The sequence below is a fragment of the Heterodontus francisci genome, chromosome 24 (assembly GCF_036365525.1).
Source record: "Heterodontus francisci isolate sHetFra1 chromosome 24, sHetFra1.hap1, whole genome shotgun sequence".
Taxonomy (NCBI): Eukaryota; Metazoa; Chordata; class Chondrichthyes; order Heterodontiformes; family Heterodontidae; genus Heterodontus; species Heterodontus francisci.
Genome location: NC_090394.1, coordinates 78,727,457 through 78,734,020, shown reverse-complemented (window position 1 = coordinate 78,734,020; position 6,564 = coordinate 78,727,457). Strand labels below are relative to the sequence as shown.

Here is a 6,564-nt window from a genome sequence, read left to right as displayed (position 1 = left end):
GAAAATTACCGAGAAGTCATTTCTACACAACATAATGAAATCACTGAAAAGGAGAACTGATAAGGGTATGTAAGTAAAGACCTTGAGACAGTACAGCAGTTAAAAATTGTGCTTAGGCAGAGAAAAGAGAAACAGCAAGAGTTAGAACAAAGGATGTAGTGAATAAGAAACTGCCCCACTAAGATAAAGGCTGACAGCTGCAAGTTAAAACACACAATGGAGAGCGAAATAAGGTAAAACAAAAACAAGAGTTAGGGGCTAGAAAGTTAGAGTAGGGGGAGAAGTAAACAGAGGAGACTGTAGCAACTATAGGATAGGTTAGTGTCATAATATGTTATAACCAATAATGTAAACTAAAGGCGTGGACAAATGGATTTGTATTGCATAAACATGAACTGAATATGTTGATCGGTGTGCCTGCTTGTAGGACACCCGATCTTGCAAGAACGTTAAATAAACTTACTTCTTCAGAGTTTGACTTGGTGTAAATTATTATTAAGTGGGCTACGTTTCTCACATTCTGCACTTCAGGGGCCCATATCCCTCTATTCCCATCCTATTCATGCATTTGTCAAGATGCCTCTTAAACGTCTCTATGGTACCTGCTTCCACCACCTCCCCCGGCAACAAGTTCCAGGCACTCACCACCCTCTGTGTAAAGAACTTGCCTCGCACATCCCCTCTAAACTTTGCCCCTCTCACCTTAAACCTACGTCCCCTAGTAACTGACTCTTCCACCCTGGGAAAAAGCTTCTGACTATCCACTCGGTCCATGCCGCTTATAACTTTGTAAACCTCTATCATGTCGCCCCTCCACCTCCGTCGTTCCAGTGAAAACAATCCGAGTTTATCCAACCTCTCCTCATAGCTAATGCCCTCCAGACCAGGCAACATCCTGGTAAACCTCTTCTGTACCCTTTCCAAAGCCTCCACATCCTTCTGGTAAAAAAAGACTTGAACACAAAAATCTCAGCTGACATTTCAGTGCAGTACTGAGAGTGCTGCAGTGTTAGAGGTGCTGTCTTTCAGATGAGATGTGAAATTGAGGTCTTGTCGGCACTGGCAGGTGGACGTAAAAGTTGCATTATATCAAAGAAGAGCACAGGAGTTCTGGCTAATAATCTATCCCTCAGCCAACATAATTAAAACACACTATCTGGTCATTTGTATTGTTGCTTTCTTTGGAGCTTGGTGCACACAAATCTGTTTGCCTTTCCAACATTGCAACAGTGACTCCGCTTCAAAAGTACTTCATTGGCTGGAAAGCGCTTTGGGACGTCCCAACAACACGAAAGGTGCAAAATCAATGCAAGTTCTTTCTTGCTGCGATGTTTTAACTTTTAGCACTTTCCTGTTGGATGTTAAATCCCTAGTGTTAATTAAGGGTGTCGTGGTGATCACATTGCATTTATTAACAGTGTTGACTGCTGCTCAGCACCTGCCCAACAACCATCAGCCGATAGGAGGCAGTGCAGCACAACAACCAAACTCGCGGCCTAACCGTATCCACCGCCAGAACGCACCGATCTTTCTTTCTGCTTTTAACCGAAAACAGAGCGGAGCGCCGGGGCGAACAACCACCAGCAGCTCCAAACAACAAAAATTGTGCTCCCGAAATCTCTTGATATCGATTCCGCACGGATAAAGCGCAAGCGCCTCTTCCATGTGCCATTCACAGCAGAAACCCTTTTACTGAAAACGCGGCGGAGTCCGGACCTGACCAACGGCTGCATGCCGTAAAGTGAGCGTGACCAAATCTTATAAAGTTATCCATTCAGAGTGACAACCGGACAGGGAAATATTCCCGGGAAATATTCCCGGTAAACCCCCGGGTCTTTACCGGAGTCACACATTCTGCAGTTACCGAAAGTAAATAATTTATGCAAACCTCGCAAAGCATTTCGGGAGACATCCTAAAATAAATCAAGAAATGCTGGAAATACTCAGCAAGTCTGGAAGCATCTGTGGAGAGAGAAGCTGAGTTAACAGTTAACAGAGTTAACGTTTCAGCTCAGAAACACTTCATCAGACCATTATATTATAATAATATAAGAAGAATATTTTGGGAGACAGCCTGTCCGCAGCAGGACACTGACTTCACTCTGTCGGAGGGGGCGCCCTGGAGCAACACTGGAGGCCATGTTCTTTGGGAACTGGGCTGACCGATCCTTTGTCCCCTTCACCGTCAGGTCAGATTACCTGAAGGTGCTGGGGATATGGTTCGGAAGTGCCGGGGCGTGCACCAAAACATGGGAGGAGCGAGTAGCCAAGGTACGACAAAAGTTGGGCATGTGGGGGCAGCGATCTCTCTCCATTGTGGGTAAGAACCTGGTCATCAGGTGCGAGGCGCTCACGTTGTTGCTCTACGTGGCGCAGGTCTGGCCCATACCCCACTCCTGCGCCGTGGCAGTCACCCGAGCCATTTTCCGCTTCGTCTGGGGATCTAAAATGGATTGGGTCCGGAGGGACACGATGTTCAAATCTCTGGACATGGGCGGGAAAAATGTACCCAACGTGGCCCTCATCCTGATGACCACCTTCGTGTGCGGCTGCATCAAGCTATGTGTAGATCCCCAGTACGCAAACTCCAAGTGTCACTACGTGCTGAGGTTCTATCTGTCCCCGGTGTTGCGAAGGATGGGCCTGGTCACATTGCCGCGGAACGCTCCGTGCAGTTGGGCGGCGCCGTACCACCTATCCTTCGTGGAGCAGTTTCTGCGGAAAAACACCTTTGACCACCGGTCCATCAGGCAGTGGTCTGCACGGAATGTCCTCAAGGCCCTACGGGAAAAGGAAACGGTGGATCCTGTCGGATGGTTCCCCGAGCAGACCGTCAAAGTCATTTGGCGGAATGCCTCATCACCAGAACTTTCAAACAAGCACCAAGACGTAGCTTGGCTGGTGGTGAGAAGGGCCCTCCCCGTCAGATCCTTCATGCACACCCGAAGTCTCGCCCCCTCCGCACAGTGCCCCCGCGTTGGCTGTGGTGGGGAAGAGACGGTCGCCCACCTCCTCCTGGAATGTGCCTTTGCAAAGCAGGTGTGGAAAGAGATGCAGTGGTTTTTGTCAAGGTTCATCCCAAGCAGCTCTGTAACACAGGAGTCTGTGCTCTACGGGCTGTTCCCAGGGACGCACACCGAGACAAACATCAACTGCTGCTGGAGGACTTTCAATTCGGTGAAAGACGCCCTTTGGTCTGCCCGAAACTTGCTGGTCTTCCAGCGCAAAGAGTTGTCCACCACCGAATGTTGCAGACTGGCACATTCCAAGGTCCAGGACTACGTGCTAAGGGACGCACTAAAGCTTGGGGCAGCCGCAGCAAAGGCTCAATGGGGAAAGACCACAGTGTAAGGTTCCCCCACCAAGCTGGACTGAGGGGCTGGATCCATGGGAAACCCCTCGAACTGTATCGTTAATATTCTCAATTGCTGTAAATGTAAAACTGTAATTGACATGACAATTGTGAAACGGAAGGGTTGGGAAGAAACTCATGACAGTATTGAAGGAAACTGATCTCCCTTGCAATGTTTGTATTTTTTGGTGCTGTTTGGAAACTGTCTGGCAATGTAATTTTTACAGATGTTTATGAATAAAGTATATTTTGGAAATAAAAAAAAACACTGGCCAATGAATTGCAACCTTCCCTCCAACTGCAACAAAGTGTAACAACAAATGGCAACACAGCAATGTGGATCTGAGAGGGAGAGACATGTGGATCTGAGAGAGAGAGCAATGTGGATCTGAGGGACAGCAATGTGGAACTGAGAGGGAGAGCAATGTGGAACTGAGAGGGAGAGCAATGTGGATCTGAGAGAGAGAGCAATGTGGATCTGAGAGGGAGAGCAATGTGGAACTGAGAGGGAGAGCAATGTGGAACTGAGGGAGAGCAATGTGGAACTGAGAGGGAGAGCGATGTTGAACAGAGGGAGTGCAATGTGGATCTGAGAGGGACAGCAATGTGGAACTGAGGGAGAGCAATGTGGAACTGAGAGGGAGAGCGATGTGGAACTGAGAGGGAGAGCAATGTGGATCTGAGAGGGACAGCAATGTGGAACTGAGAGGGACAGCAATGTGGAACTGAGAGGGACAGCAATGTGGAACTGAGAGGGAGAGCGATGTGGAACTGAGAGGGACAGCAATGTGGAACTGAGAGGGAGAGCGATGTGGAACTGAGAGGGAGAGCGATGTGGAACTGAGAGGGACAGCAATGTGGAACTGAGAGGGACAGCAATCTGATTCTGAGAGAGAGAGCAATGTAGATCTGAGAGGGAGAGCAATGTGGATCTGAGAGGGACAGCAATGTGGAACTGAGAGGGACAGCAATGTGGAACTGAGAGGGAGAGCGATGTGGAACTGAGAGGGACAGCAATGTGGAACTGAGAGGGACAGCAATGTGGAACAGAGGGAGAGCAATGAGGATTGTTTTTTGGCTGGCACAAATACGATGGGCCAAGTGGCCTCTTCCTGTGCCTTAAACTTTCATTATTCTGTGATTCTATGATTATAAAACCAAATATGGCACTGAGCCACATCAGGAGATATTAGGGCAGATGACCAAAAGCTTGGTTAAAGAGATAGGTTTTAAGGAGTGTCTTAAAGGAGGAAAGCAAGGTAGAGAGGCAGAGAGGTGCAGGGAACGTATTCCAGAGCTTGGGGCCTAGGTAACTGAAGGCGCATCCACCAATGATACGATTAAAATTGGGGATCACGAGACCAGAATTAGAGTAGAGCAACTATCTCGGAGGGTTGTGGGGCTGGAGGAGATTACAGAGATCGGGAGGGATTTGAAAACAAAGATAAATTTAAAATCAAGACGTTGCTTGACATGGAGCCAGTGTAGTCAATGAGCACAGGCGTGATAGGGGAACAGGACTTGGTGCGGGTTAAGACACGGCAGCAGAGGTTTGGATGGCCTCAAGTTTACAGAGAGTAGAATGTGGGAGACCAGCCAGGAGTGCATTGGAATAGTCAAGTCTAGAGGTAACGAAGGCATGACTGAGGGATTCAGCAGCAGATGAGCTGAGACAGGGAGAAGTCAGGCAATGTTACAGAAGTGGAAATAGGCTGTCTTAGTGATGGCACAAATATGAGGTCAGAAGCTCATCTCGGAGTAAAATATGACGCCAAGGTTGCAAACAGACAGGTTTAATCTCAGACTGTTGCCGGGGAGAGGGATGGAGGTGGTAGCAATGGAATGGAGTTTAGGATGAGGACCAAAAACAATGGCTTTAGTCTTCCCAATATATTTAATTGGAGGAACTTTCTGCTCATCCAGTACTGGATGTCAGACAGGCAGTCAAATAATTTAGAAACTGTGGTGAGGTACAGCTGGACGTTGTCAGTGTACATGTGCAAACTAATCCTGTGTTTTCAGATGAGGGGCAGCACGTAGATGAGAAATAGGAGGAGGCCAAGGATAGATCCTAGGGGGACACCAAAGGGTGCGGGAGCAGTAAAAGAAACTACTGCAAGTGATACTCTGGCTATGATCAGATAGATAAGAATGGAACCAGGTGAGAGCAGTCCCACCCAGCTGGATGACAGTGGAGAGATGTTGGAGGAAGATGTTTGATCAACTGTTTTAAAGGTTGCAGACAGATCGAAATACATGAGGAGGACCAGTCTTTGAAGAAAGGCTTTAAAAAATCAGGATGCAGGCTTCCGGATGTAATCATGCTGCAAGGAAAAGCAGAAGCCCATTCAGGGAAACTTTGTTTGGAGTGAAGGCGGAGCGGAAGTCATGGCCTATACAGTAGTAGAAATGTCACAGAATGTGGTAGTTCGTGTGGCTAACTTGCCGCTTCTAAGTACTGCCTATGATATGATGACATCTGTGTACAGCAGCACAAAGGAAAGGTCATATGTTATATTGAGTAGATGGTCCACCATGTCCACGTTTTCTTGTTTATTTTCTGTAATTATACACAAGAGCATGGCTCTGAGCTCCCCGCATATGGTAAGTAACTGAGGACATCTTTCTGTACATCATGTTGAACACTATTCCAGTCCTCCTCAGGACCTCTGACTCTCTCTCCATTCCATTGATGATTATCTGTGTCAAATCCTGCTCTTGTCCTCATCTAGAGAATCTTCAAATTCCAACCCATCTTGTACCATCACCTGGTCTGTCTCTGGTGCTCGTTCCCTTCCTGAAATTCTCTATCTCAGGGCTCAGCTTTCCACCAATTCCCACACTGCCCAGATTACACTTATTCCCACCCACTTTCCTGTAAGAACGCCATTCCCTTCTTCCAGTTTCTCCAACTCATCTGGTCCAACAATCCCATCTTGCACATCTGGGCTGTAGGAGACATGACCCTTGACCAAGTCCATCCCATTGCCTGAGCTTCTACCCTCCCTGCAACAAAATTGTGACCTGGGTCCCCTTGCTCTCAACTTCCACCCTCCGCAGCCTCCATCGTCAGCAGATCATCCTCTGCCAGCCTACTGGGCCACTGCTTTGACCATTTTCATGCTTCCATCGGCTCCTGCTTATCTCCCACCCCATCAGTTATTTGGACACGTTCTGTGACTCGGATAAATCACTTATTTCTTTGATTTCTT

At 47.8% G+C, this 6,564-nt stretch overlaps 1 non-coding gene across 1 annotated transcript; it reads right to left on the bottom strand.

The window, feature by feature from the left end:
• Positions 1 to 1,557: 1,557 nt before the first annotated feature.
• LOC137383738 (U11 spliceosomal RNA) lies at positions 1,558 to 1,692 on the bottom strand. The gene has a single exon (XR_010977451.1). It is a non-coding gene; the product is annotated as a U11 spliceosomal RNA (small nuclear RNA).
• Positions 1,693 to 6,564: the final 4,872 nt, after the last annotated feature.